Here is a 13,636-nt window from a genome sequence, read left to right on the forward strand (position 1 = left end):
TCATGTTTTTGGTGATCAACAAAGCGGTGGATTTGTTAGTTTTTTTTCTCCCGGGCGAGAGAATACACAATTATGAGTCCATGCTCTGCTGCTAGTGAATCCTCCCAGCGTGTCTTTGACCGAGTCCACTTTGCGTCCTGACTGAAGGGGGGAGGTGGGAGTTCAGCATTAACCTGCCGTGACTTTTCTTTGAGTGTTTTTCATCAGTTTGGTGCATTAAATTGAGGCTCTGTCTAGATATTCTCAGTCCTTCATAAGCCTGAAGCAATTCCTCAAATGATGCAAATGATTCAGTTAAAAAAAAAAAAAAAAACTTGTTGAGGCAAAAGTCTGTTCATTGATCAGCTGCCAAACTGCTTTGTCTTTTTTTTTTCTCACAGTCACATGTTTCAGGGACAGTTGTTGTGGTTGCACAGCATGCTGCTGTTTACTTTTGTTTACTTTAAGTGAGCCGGAGAGTTAGTGAGAGATTGACTGGACTTGTTGGGAATCCTCAGAGCAGGGGAAGTAAAGCAGAAAAGTTCACAGCCATGGGATACCATGCTGGACTTTTAATAGCTGCTCAGACAGTTGACTTTCAGCTGCACCAGTCACTTCATGCGTGTGATCAGTCCGTTCTAAGTGCTCCAGGGCTAAAGGAACGTTTCGCTTGTGTACGGCCAACAACTATGGTTAAAGGTTTGAAAATCACAATAGTCGGCTGAGTCAAGCGGATATTAAGTGGAGAAAATAAGTAATCTGTCTACGATCTGTTTTTGAACCACCTCTTTTGTCTATTACAAGTAACATTGTGTTTTCTTAGTTCTACATTCTGTTCTATTTATCACAGTCATTTTGTTTGTTTGGTTTTTTTTTGTGGGGGTGGGGAGTTTTTTATATAGAATTATTTAGTTCAGTATTTTTTGGTAGTGCTGTCCATTGATTATATGATTTCTTTCCCCTTTGTTTTCTCTTTGAAGCGCGTTGTAGCATTTATGAAGCACTTTGCTTCATGTAAACAGCAGAATTTGACTGTTTTAAAAAAAGTCTGCTCAATATTTGATCAAGTGGAGTTGTGTCCCACAATTTTCATACTTGTGAGTGTGAAAAAATAGTTGAACTAATAGTTGGTAACTTTAAACTCAAACTAATAGTTGGTAACTTTAACTTTAAAGTAGGTGATCCCTGTACTATTTTACAACTCACTGTAACAAGACATCTTTCTACTACTTACAAGATTCATTGTAAGTAGTAGAAAGATTACTATTACTTAGAATACCTCAACAAACCTTCATTTCAAAAACTTGTAACTATTCCTTGAAAGCCAGTGCTTTGTTTGGGGATTTTGAAGCTGAGCATGTCCCATTGCTTCCCCCCTACTTTGCGGAGATCCCTCAGGGGCATCATCGCCATTAAGCCGACTTGACAGTTTGACACTTTCTGCAAGCACATCCTTCTGATACCTGCACTTAATATTCCTGGCAGTTTACAGATCTTAAACTCCTCATTGACTGAGCATCACCTAAATTGCGTCGGAAAGGAAATCAGTGTACCGTTGGGGGGAAGAAGTCTCCGACTTGCCCCGGCCTGTCGGTGTGGTTAAGGAATGGGTGGTATGGAGGAGTAATTAGTCTGTCTAATTGTGTTGTGTAGTCCTTTAAGAGCCTAAGAACTCCCCTGCATTTCAGAGGAAAAAAGGGTGAAATCCATTTCATTGCTCTGTTTACATACACCAACACTCCTTGTTTGTTTGTTCTCTATTATCACTCAGGATCAAGTGTAGGTGTGCGTGTGTGTGTGTGGGTGTGTGCGTGCGTGTGTGTGTGTATAGGGGTGCAGAGTGAGAGTTCCTGCTTGTTTGTGCAAATGCAACCCCCACCTCTTTGTGGCCGATAGTGCCAGCAAGTGTTGGCTTGTTTGCCTGGAGTTCAGCACATCCTTACTTTGGTTGTATTTTCCGAGGTTTTAAGCATTTCTGGAGGCTCTGCTGGAAATTTCCACCTTCCTGGTTACAACAATCGGATTTGACCCGTAACGGAGACCCACCTTGTGATGAGTGGAGGCAAAAGCTCCTTAATCTATTTTATTATAAGCAGAAGTAAACGAACGCTTCACCAGCAGAGACACATGGCAACAGATGTAGCAACTGCAGCAGGATGACCAAATTTGGGTGTTGCACATTTTAAAGCATTAAGCCTGCAAGAAGACTTTCCAAAGAGCTGCCAAAGTTAATCTTCCCACAAATACCTTTGTTACAACTCCAATCCCTTTCCTCTGCTCGGGTTGAACAGTTTAATATTATCACATGTAATGTAATGTAAGGGTGAGAACAAGGTCACTTTTTACTGAACGACTGCCGCTCCCTGGCTGGCTTAGAGGGTAATGGTGTGTGGAAAGGACACAATTATCCTTCTTAGACCAGGTTTGTATTGAATGGAACTTGAAACGTGTTTTGGGCTGTGTGTTATTTTCCTTTTGCAGCTGAAGTAAAACGTGGCTAAAGGCATTTATGCTAAGTGTCATTTAAATACAAAAAAGTATATTGCTACAGTGCTCGAGTGGATTAAAGGCTGACAAATCCATTGTTATATGCTTGTATTGCTAATACTAGCTAACCTGCTCTCTGACAACATTATTGCTTTCAATTGTAATATGGTATATTGTTCCTAGATTAACTTCTTCCCATTTCAATTTCATCACAATTGTATATAAAAAAAAAGAAATTGCTTGCATTTATCCAGTGATACAAGTTTTAAATTAGGTAACCATTATTAATTTGAATATGTTAACATACAGTATACACCATAGATATGAATTTAGGTATGATTCAAATGAGCAGCATTAGGCATAACACATTTTTCAGTCTCACATATGTAGATTATGTTGGTGCTGCTAATGTTTAAAACTGAATTCCATGTAATTTCTGTATAATACATTTAGTTGAGTGCCTAAAAATCCTAAATGATGATTGATCATGGGTGTAATGAGATCCTGCCAAATTAAAACACAATGTTTCTCAAGTCTGTCTCAAGAATTGCTGTCCAGTTTTTACCCTGTCGCTAATGTTTGGCCATGATGTATGTAATGTGCCAGCTTCACTTGGATTGCATACACTGTAAACAGCAAGAAGAGAGTTGGGCCACAACATCTCTGCCAGTAATAAAATGTCTGAAACATTTCTCAATGCCATTGCCAAACTGCAACCCTATCTAGTGTTGCAGAAACTCAACGGCCTCGTTCCCAACTCTTCTGTTTGTCGATCGCCCAGTTGAAATTCATCATTAGAAATCAAGCTAACTGGGAGAAATCTCAAATAGAGCACTGAAGGGAGATGAGAATCGAGTGGAATTTCATAGTGGCCACGCTAAAGAGCAGCAGCTGCTTGAAAGTTTCCTATTGGGATTAAACTGCAAAGACTTTTCAGGCCTTTATAATATTTATCAAAACAAAGATCGCTTTGATAGTTTTTGTGAAAATGTAATTGCTTGTTCCTGTTTCCAACACTTCTTTTAAGAGCAGTGTTGTTGTTGTTGTTTTTTTACTCCTGTGTCTGCTAGGCAAACTCAAAGCGATCTTTGTTTTGATAAATAGGACCTCCTATTTATATAAGCAGCCACAGCTTTGCATGTCTTTGGTAGTACTGGGGAACACCTGCGCTTATCAAAGGCTTCGTCTCAATTTTTCCATGATTTGGAGCTGTCAGAGATGCCATTTTACCATCCTTGATGGAGATGAGAACATGGTTAGACGTTTTACTCTCCTTGTCGTTCTGTATGCTGACAGTTCACATCAGTTTTTGCCAGTGGCACTGCAGGATGATAGGCTATGAAGAAGCATTCACAGGAATGGACCAGCCTTCAACAAAGTGCTGATATGGAATTAGTTTGTCCCTCATGACTTTTGGCTGCGGTCCAAGTCACACCGCCGGAGGTAATTTAGTGTTTTTGAAAGAACTGAACTCTTCATAAAGGTCTTTTATCAAATATTTGACATGAAAATAAAGAAGAAAAAAAAATCTCAGTCACAATCCACGATGTTTGTGGACTTTTATTTCAAGGGGTCCACATTCTGCTGTTAATCTGCCTTACCCGAGTGAAGAAAATTATTTCCGCAGGGTAAACCTGGCCACTATCAAAAATTCCTTTCGCCCAACTCGTGACCGATACACCCCATTTTTGCAACCCTTTGATATTCGGGAAATGTTATCCTGCAGAGTATGTGAGTATTTACCGGAGGTGCAGACGAGTGCCAGACACGCTTGTCCACTTTCAGAACAAAAAACATCCTGTTGACCCTGCGTGCGTCCGTCTGCGCAGACGATGCTCGACTGACTGCAGAGAACAATCCAGATCTCTTGTCTATTTTCCTGTTTGGGTCGTCTTCTGCTCTGTCCGGATAAACGTCTAGACAGCACCATGGACACGTTCAAAGTAGGTGTAGTTGCGTGAAGTGTCAGTAGTCCAGTGGCTTGAGTGACTAGAATGTAAGCAGTGGTTGTTCGTTCTCTGGGTGGCCCTCACTGTGTGTATTTTCTCTCTTTAGCTTTCTGTCTCTTTGTCTGCATGGTTTTCACTTTGCATCAACTGTTTTATGGGTTCCAAGAGTCTTTTTGATATTTTTGACTTTTCCAATTCACATAGGCTTGTCTCAATGTTGTGTTCAGAGCCACACCATTTCAACTACAACTCCAAAGGTTATTTCTGTTGACTCTATAGGGTGCTGGTTTGTTAGATCTTAAACCTACTCTTTATTAAAGATTTGTCCTTAGCTTCCACATCCTCCTTACACAAGTTGCTGCGTATAAACTCACATTCGTCTTCAGAGTTGCATAATATCACCATTTATTTGTAATTTTTTTGCTGCCTTCTTGTCTTGACTGGCGTGTTTCTCGACGTAGGATACAGAAATAAATACAACTCACAACCATGAGCCGAAAAATGAAAAATGGCAACTGCCTACATAGAAAAAGAAAAGCTGCCGCTTTGTCTCTGCACCTTTTTGTATCATTTTGACGCACTTTATCCTGAGCAGCAAAAGTTTGTTCCTGCAGTTGTGGCATTGTGGCAGTACAAGGTCAAACAGGCTGTGGTCTGTTCAGCCAATTAGAACTAATGTGTTAACAGAAGAAAGCACCCCAGTTCACGTTCCCTGATCCAAGCTGGAAACATGGCAGTCATTTTTGTTCTAGCACATCATACTGAACCATGAGATTATCAAATCAAACATACAGAAAAAAAAATCAGATTACCATAACATATGCTTTAGCCACCGCAGATTTGATTTACTTATATTTCTTTGCGCTGGTTCATTTCATCGGAGATTTCCTAATGATCACTGGGTAAAAATTGAAAAAAAGGAGACAATATTATCCATTCCACTGCGTTCTTTTCCCTACTTCTTTCAGTGTTCCCTGTCTGACACGCACTATATCATTGCCTTCCATCCCACAGGGAGCCTGCAGTTGGCCGCAGCGTTTAAATCTTGGAGTGAGAACACACAGAGCGGCCGGTGTTTACAGTACAGCCACACCGGTTAAAAATACTCTCCTCTGGAAGTACAGGCACAGTGTTCATTCTGAAACTTCAAGACAAATTAGACTTGTCGTAAAGCATTTTCATATGCAGAATTTCAGGAGCAATGCATTTACAAAGAATTTCATTGTTCAGGTCGACTTAGATGGTGACTGAAATACCAAAATTTATGGCAAAATGCACATGCAAAATCCAAAACTATAGATATTAAATGATTTTTTTATAACTTCAGTGTTGTGTATGCACCAGTCTAATGCATGTATTGCAGTGGGAATTAATTGCATCCTTAAGTCTTTGTTGTGGGAAAGTAGTTACCCATCGACTCTCTCCCACAGTAATATTCTCCAGCAATTATGCAAGGTCCCACGGTATTCCCAGGGCAGAAAAGTGCGCGTCCCCTCAGTTCATTCTGGCTTTCACCTGGAATCTAGTTCCTGTAAAACATGCCTGGAAGCCCTCCAAAGTGAGGCCTACACTAATTCACGCATCTTCTGCAAAGTTCACTCCTGATTACAGAGCTCCTTGCAAAGCTTAGTTTAGCCTCCTTTCAGGCGAAACTTATTCCACCTTGTATACCCAGAATCTTCTTGTCATGATTTCTTGGTCATGGGGATCAATTTTGGTTACAACATACATTTTCAAGCACATAGTTTCAGCTCTGCTCCTTCATCACTATCAAAATCCAAGCAACACACCACTCATAGCAGATAACATCATCCAATAGTCTTAAAAAGGCTGCAACATGCTAGATCTGCTCTCTGGCTTGGCACACAGCCTCACACCTAATCAAGAGAAAGTAGTCCACTTACTGTAACTTCTTCACACTTGACTGAGAGTCTCTCATGCATGTTGAAGGGAAAAGCTTAAAGACAAAAAGAAGCAAAGCCACATCATCTGCATTAAAGCAGAAGTTCCAAAGTTAGAAATTCAGGCGTCCTGTCCATGAACACAGCTATGGAGCATGTCACATTATGACTACTGACCATGTTGGGCGTTGGAAGTGAGGGACGGGAGTATTAAACAAATCGACCGCATTTGTTTTACTAGGTTGCTTATGCTAAGGTAGCCGTCGCTTCTACTTGTTCAAGTCGAGCTAATTTGTCTGTGGAAGTAGCGCTCCTATCGTGGGAGGCAAGTTATTGCAATGATTTTTCATCATTGCAATAACTTTCTTTTGAAAGTCCGACCTGATCCTTTCCTGTGTGAGGTAGCATGCCGTGACCTGTTACAAGTACCGCCTTTAAATGTGCAGTGTTGATCTTCTTGTCCAACGTTTTGTAAACCCATAACAGACTCTCAAGGACTCCATCTCAACACACTTGATACCTACAGGTTGGAACTTTGCACTAACTCAGTCAAGACATGCTACACACACCCATGCAAGCTGCTTTGAGTGTGTGGCGATTGTTATCCATCTTTCCCTTCACCGCAGGTTTTTCCCATTTGTCTCTCTTTAGATGTCAGTTTTTCAGTAGGTTCTGTTTTCTTTTCATTCTCTTTCCGGGACTCCTTTTCCAGCTCTTCTGTTTTCCACTCAGTTTTCTGTCACTGTCTCTCTGCTCTTTCCCATTCCCAGCATTCCTATGTTAGTCCTTTTTTCCCCTTCTTTTACTGGAGCTTTTCTTATATTCTGTCCCCCATTCAACTTACTTACTGTTATTTTCCTTTGACCTTTTCTCTTCTTCTCCCCCTCTTTTTTTTTTCTTGATCGCCCTTTTTTCAATTAATCTTTTTATTTCCGTGAAACACTTGATGACAAAACCAGAACGGGAGATTTAACGCACACCTGGTTCAGTCCCGTTTCTCCAGCTTTCACAAATAAAATTTCCTTTTGATCACTCCTTTTTTTTTTTTTTTTTTACATATGATTTTTTTTTTCCTTATTCCAAACCAATGTGTCTCCAGTACATCAAGTCCCGAGTCAGGCAGCTGGAGGCAAACATCTATGTCAGCTGGTGTCAGAAACATCCAACCATGTATGGAGTGAGAGTAAACGTGTTAACACTTCTAGTAACACATGCTAACAAGAGCCAGGTCTGCGTTTGGGTTGCTCCAAGCAATGCAGAGACTGATGTTGTGAGTTGTGTCCGTTATAGTGACTCATGACTTACTCAGCACTAGAGCAACTTTGAACAGATTTACAAGGATTCTTTGCATTTCCGAGTCCCGTTGGACGGAAGACGATGTCGAATACGCAGCAGTGAGGGACAAATAAAACTGTAAAGATAATTCATGCATGTCCTGAATGAAATACATAGGAAAGGGAAGCAGTACATAGAAAAGGGTAGGGTGAAAAGAAGTCAGGCCCCTCTAGTGGTGACTGATTTGGTTGAGGAATGCAGATTTTTATAGTCTATAGATAATTACAATGCACTGATCTTTATTGGTTTATAAAATCATTCATATCTAACCTCAAGTGTAAATGAAACCTCAGAAATTTCCACTTCTTTTTCTGACATTGCTAAATCACTGGGAAGATCTTATTTCAGCCTAAGTTTTTAGCACTGTATTTCTTGCATGAAACAGTACTCTCATGAACTCTAACATTCAAAATGTAACTTTTGAATGTTACTTTTTTTCTCTCTTTCTTTCATTTCTTCTTCCATTCTTTCTTTCTTTCTTTTCATTTTTTTATTTTTTGCAGTTCCTCAGTGCTTTGTATGGTCTCATATTTGACTTTCTACTTCTGGAAAGTCATGTGCTGATATCTTACCATTCCACCCGCCCTTTTGATGAACATTTTTTCTTAACTGCAGAGTAATAAAATAAATGCCAATTGTTTGGAAAAAGCTTTTGAACCCTTCCCAGAATGATGGGCAGGCAGTCATCACTAAAGGGCTATGAGATGCATTTGGAAGGTATTATAATATAATGACAGGATGTGATGCTCCTTATTTGCTTACATAGCAAGTTTGATTGTTCAAAAGCGGCTGCTGTTAACTAGAAAACACTACCCAAAACTTTTCCTAGTGGGGTTATAGATAGTGGTTTGCTGCTTTACCTGGTTTGCTGTTCTACTGGCAAAAGCTGTTATGGGACACTTAACAAGATGAACACATATTTTTTGGAGTAGCTAACCATCCTGCTTTTACTCACATTACCCACAACCAGCATCTGTTAATATTTCTTTCTACTTTCCTTGAAACTCACATCCTTCCTTCCTTGATCATTTTGTGCAACATTGCCTTGTCTCATAGTTGCCTACAGATGTGTTACCTGTTCATTAATTTGTGCAATTTCAAATAATTGACTCTCGATTGTGTCATGAGGGCTAAAATAAAACCCACCTACCCCTTTTCCTTTTGTCTCTATATTGGTCTCAGTTTGGTCCATAAAGCTTCCCAGTTTGGACCAAACAGATCGATCGCAAAGTGTCTCGTGACGCACATTGGGGTCTCGTTTTATTCAGTGAATGCAGTTTTTACTCCCACCTGTGGGCTTGTATTGAACTTTAACAACTTTTTGTTTATCCGTCCTTAGAGGTTTCTGTTTTAGAGTTCATTTCCTCTCACAGCGTTTTGGCCTTGGTTGTTTTGTCAGGCAGTGGGCTTGTTGAATTTCATTTGTACAAAGTACAGGAATCTAACCAACGGAACCTATCCATAGTCTGTCTTTTTTAATGAGAAGAATAACAGGACCAGTTACTTTCTGGGAAGAGGAAGAAAATGTAAACTGGATACTTGGATCATTTTTAGATAGTATATCAGTGATGGATTTGTAGGTTACCTGTTAGGATCCAATTGGTCTCTAGGGAACAGTTTTCTCTATCCACAATCTTTCAGTAATTGAGCAAACATTAATATTCTATTAGATTCTGTAATGATTAAGTGCTGAAGGGGCTAATTTTATGTGACATTTCTCCTTAATACCAGAATGTAGTTGGCAATTGACTTTGAAATGACAGGACAATAGGTTCCTTGTGACTGACACCAAACCGTATCTGATGGCAGACCAGACACTTAAAATCACTTCGCCATTAGGGAAAGAACAGACACAAATCTTTTATGCAGCTCATTACTGATACCTGCATGGGATACAAAAAAGATTCATAAGATCCGTACATTTGAGCTCCTGGATGTCGGAACATCTTATTCTAGATGTAGACACAGAAAATGTCCAACTCACATAGGGAATCACCTAAACTTTGGAAATAAGGTCTTTGGTGAGATGTGTGGAGCATGAGCTTTTCCTAGAATGGAGATAAACCTTGAGAAATACGAACTCCTGGACTGACGACAGATGTCAATGCCTCATATAAGTGTGAAACTATCGTTTTTCAGCGTTGTGGTTTCGAGAACGTGGAGACACTTAATGATTCTGAGCTCTCAGAAGAAAATCTCGACGGTTGAGAGGAAACGAGTGCGACTTTGAAAACAGAAAGAACAGTTGCTGATATGGCAAGAACCTGCAGTAAGCGGCGATTTAAACAAAATGAATATTACCTTGTACTTTCCAGCTGGCTCGAGGCCACACATTATGGAATAGAATTGAAGCAGGAGAGGAAGTGGATGTGGGCTGGAGGTCTGAAAACATAACAGGAGTCTGATTGAGCACCTAGTCTTATGCAGATGAGGGGTTTTATGATCGGTGGGGCAGGAGGGAACCTAATTACATATACAAGCCTCAGATGCAGTTGGGGAAGAAATGAAGCCTTTTGATTGAAATCACTAGTCTGTGATTTACAGAACTGACATGAGGATTAATGTCTCTTATCAAGTTGCTGAGAAACCAAACACTTTCTGTTGCCAGTAACCTTGCAGAATAGTTGATCACTTTTCTAAATTTAGACTGGTTGGATTCATGGCACGCAACTTTTAATCATTGTCAACACCACAATATCACTACACAATTTGAATATTAGAAGAAGAAAATTAAAAGAACAGACAAACTCTGTCAGTTGAACTTTAACCTGACTATAATCAAACTCTCATCTTGATTTATCACAGTACATCTGCCTCCACTCTTCAAAATAAAGGTATCTTGAAATCTCTTGACCTGTCTATGCTTAGTTGAAAAAGTGAAACTTGATAGTCTTGCAGTCAGACCTAAGCACATCTGAATTCATAGATTTGAGGTGATCTTTCATAAAAATATGGTGAGGCTGGCTGTGTTACATTGCACTGGTAAAATTGCCTGGCATATTTATGTGAATCATTAAGGCCTCTTTATGCAAAAGCATAAATATTTGTTTGAAAGGCTTCTTGGATGGTAAGCCCTGTGGGTTGTCAGATATTTTTAACCAATTACCCTACATATATACAACATGTATCGTGTGTTTGCATCTGTGTGAAAATTCTATCCGCATTTGCGCAGGTAAATACCTTTGGCGGTTTTTCTGTTCCTGAAGGCAAAGCGTGCAGCATTGTGCAAGAGCAGCCTAATTTTCCCAGGTCTGCGTCTAAGAGTAGCACTTGGCGCGAGAATCCCGGACTGTAACTCTTTAATCGCAGAGTTGTTTACTCTTTAAATCAGCGCAATTCAGGAGGTTTTGGGAGGACTCCTCGGGCCTTGGCGCGGCAGCTTGCAGACGTTTTTACAACTCACTCTGCTCAACACCATCTTGATAACAGATTCCATGGCCAAACGCTTCAAACGTGTGTGCTTTTCTAATAAATCCAGATTATGCAATCAAACGTTGAGGAAAGCAGAACTCGCAAATACCATAAGATATGATTTAGATTTTTTTGTTAAAGTCTGTGTGAAATGTGCTTCTGACACTTCTGTGCTTAACGTTTCATGTGTGTGTTTCTCGGTTCAGGTGTTGGGTCTTGCTATTTTTGGCTCTCTGCTTTTGATAGAAGTATCAGAAAGTTGACTTTGACTGTATTGTATAAGTTTTAACTTATGCATTATCTTGCAAAAGTATTTATACCCCATAAAATCTTTCTTGTTTTATGTCACATCACAAACATCAATGTCTTTTCTTGGACCTTTTAGATAATAGACCAAAACAATGTAGTGCATAATTATGAACATAGTTTTAAATCAAAATTTCTCTGCATTTTTGAGTCAGTAGCTTGCAAAACTGAAATTACATCTGCAAGGTACTCAGGGTATGACTCTACCAGCGTCACACATCGTAAGGTTGACTCTATTTTTTTAAATACCAAAAGACCATTTAGATTAGATGGAGTGTGTCAGTATTTACCATTTTCCTTCTTTATTTCCCCTTGACATAGATTCCTAAAATGGTTTTAGATCTGGACTGGGACTAGGCCATTCCATCTCATCAATACTCTTTGAACTAAATCATATCATTGTATCTGTGGCCAAAAAACATTTGCTGTTTTTCACATGCTTTGTTGCAAAGTTTAAATTGGACTTGTTTTGGCCCTAGTGTGCACGGCCGGTGGTAATTCTGTCGATTTCTGCAGCTCCTCCAGAGTTAACATTGACTTTTTGGGTTATTGCGTAGCTCAGAATATTGTTTTATAACTTAACCCTGCTTTAAGATAGAGAATCTCACAAGAACTCTCATTATAGTACAGTAAGAAGCAACTGTTCAGTCATTTTCCTTAAGGAACAGCTGCTTCTCTCTGTGTAAGTATTTTTTAATTTTACTGTCCATCAGCAGTTCTTGTCAGTATAATAAACCAAACAGTAGAGTGAGACACTTTATCCTTTCTAGGGTGTCACTTTGTCAGCACAGACTCTGTGTATTAAGAGGTTGGGGGAATATTATAAGGCGATTTTGGGTACATTTTCCACCACTGTCCTTAAAGCTGCCAAGCCCATGCAACCGAGCTGAGACGGGATCTGGCTTATTTAGTGGCTGCTCTCTGTCTGTCTTCAGCATTAAACACTTCACCTAACGGTTTGGGTTGGAGAATTAGCCGCACTGGGTGCAAATATGTTTACGTTGGAAGTAGGTGCTGAGCTCTAATGCGCTGCCATCCACGTCCAGTGGTACCAGCAGAATACAGGCGGTGGAAAAACCTGGGAGACTTTACTTGAGGAATTATATTTGTGGTTGTTTCAACACGCGGCCGAAGTGGTCGGCCTTGGAGCGACGTAACATCGAGAGGTCAGGAGGGCTGTAATTAGGGCGATCTGTGTAAATATTTGAACATATTTATTGATGCTTGGTGACATAAGGAATTATGCACTCCTTGCATTCAAGCCTGCACAGGCATCCCAGTAATACCTCACTGGAAAATATGCATGGAAGCCCCAACTGCAAATTTTTCTGGTATCATTGCAGGCTGTGATAAGATTCACTGTTCCAGCAGAACTGCTCCTCGTAGTCGCCTGTATGTTAAAAAAAGAAAAGAAAGAAAAGCAAATAATATGAAAGACTGATCTATTTTTAACATTGTTATCCGTGGAAATTACTCTGATTAAAAGTATTGTAGAATTAAACCGAAAAGTTAATTTACATCAGTAATTCCAGTGAAATGTTGACTGGCTTTGACTTGATGAAACAATGTGAATTGAATCCAGCAGGTGACTGACTGTGGAATCTAGCCTGGATCTCCTTTATCTCCAAACCAATCTTTCACCAAACTTCACTTCCAAGTAAAATGCAATTGTGACTTTGGCTGAAATTTTGAGATTTCCAAGGTAGCACCACAAAATCAATCACAAATTCCTGGGGGAATTGTCAACTGTTATATTCTAGTTTTAATGCTATTTAAGCCATTGAACTGAATTACTGAAATAAATATACTTCCTTCTTTAGGCCATGTCTCTACATTGTCTAGAAACTGCTGGATATTTTTTAAAGTTGTTTGGAAAGAAGTTCCACATTTAGACAATACTCCAAAGACACTGTTATGCCATGCCAAACCACTATGTGTCACTGTGATCTCACCACGTCATCCAAACACTTGAACACTTTTGACCCTAAGCTTGCACCCCACTAGCAGTTCAAAAACCATTACCTGTCTCTAAATGTAACACATACATATTCCTGAAAGTTATCTGCCCGTGCATTTATAGTACAAACTCAGTCACCATGCATCCTGCAAATGTTCACTTTCACCTCTGCGGAGTACTTCACACCTCCTCAGGGGGTGTGAAGTACTTCCACCACTGCTGGTGGAATCATGTACACGATCGGCTGGATCGCAACAAAGATTTTACATTTCCGCATGAAAGATGCCTTGATCACAACCAACAACAAAATC

The 13,636-nt window shown here is 39.8% G+C and overlaps 1 protein-coding gene across 15 annotated transcripts in view; it reads left to right on the forward strand.

The window, feature by feature from the left end:
- The window catches only part of nav3 (neuron navigator 3), a 321,262-nt gene that overhangs the window by 167,308 nt on the left and 140,318 nt on the right, over positions 1–13,636 (forward strand). The window lies entirely within an intron of this gene.

The sequence above is a fragment of the Poeciliopsis prolifica genome, unplaced genomic scaffold (genome assembly GCF_027474105.1).
Source record: "Poeciliopsis prolifica strain line A6 unplaced genomic scaffold, Auburn_PproV2 SCAFFOLD042, whole genome shotgun sequence".
Lineage (NCBI taxonomy): Eukaryota > Metazoa > Chordata > Actinopteri > Cyprinodontiformes > Poeciliidae > Poeciliopsis > Poeciliopsis prolifica.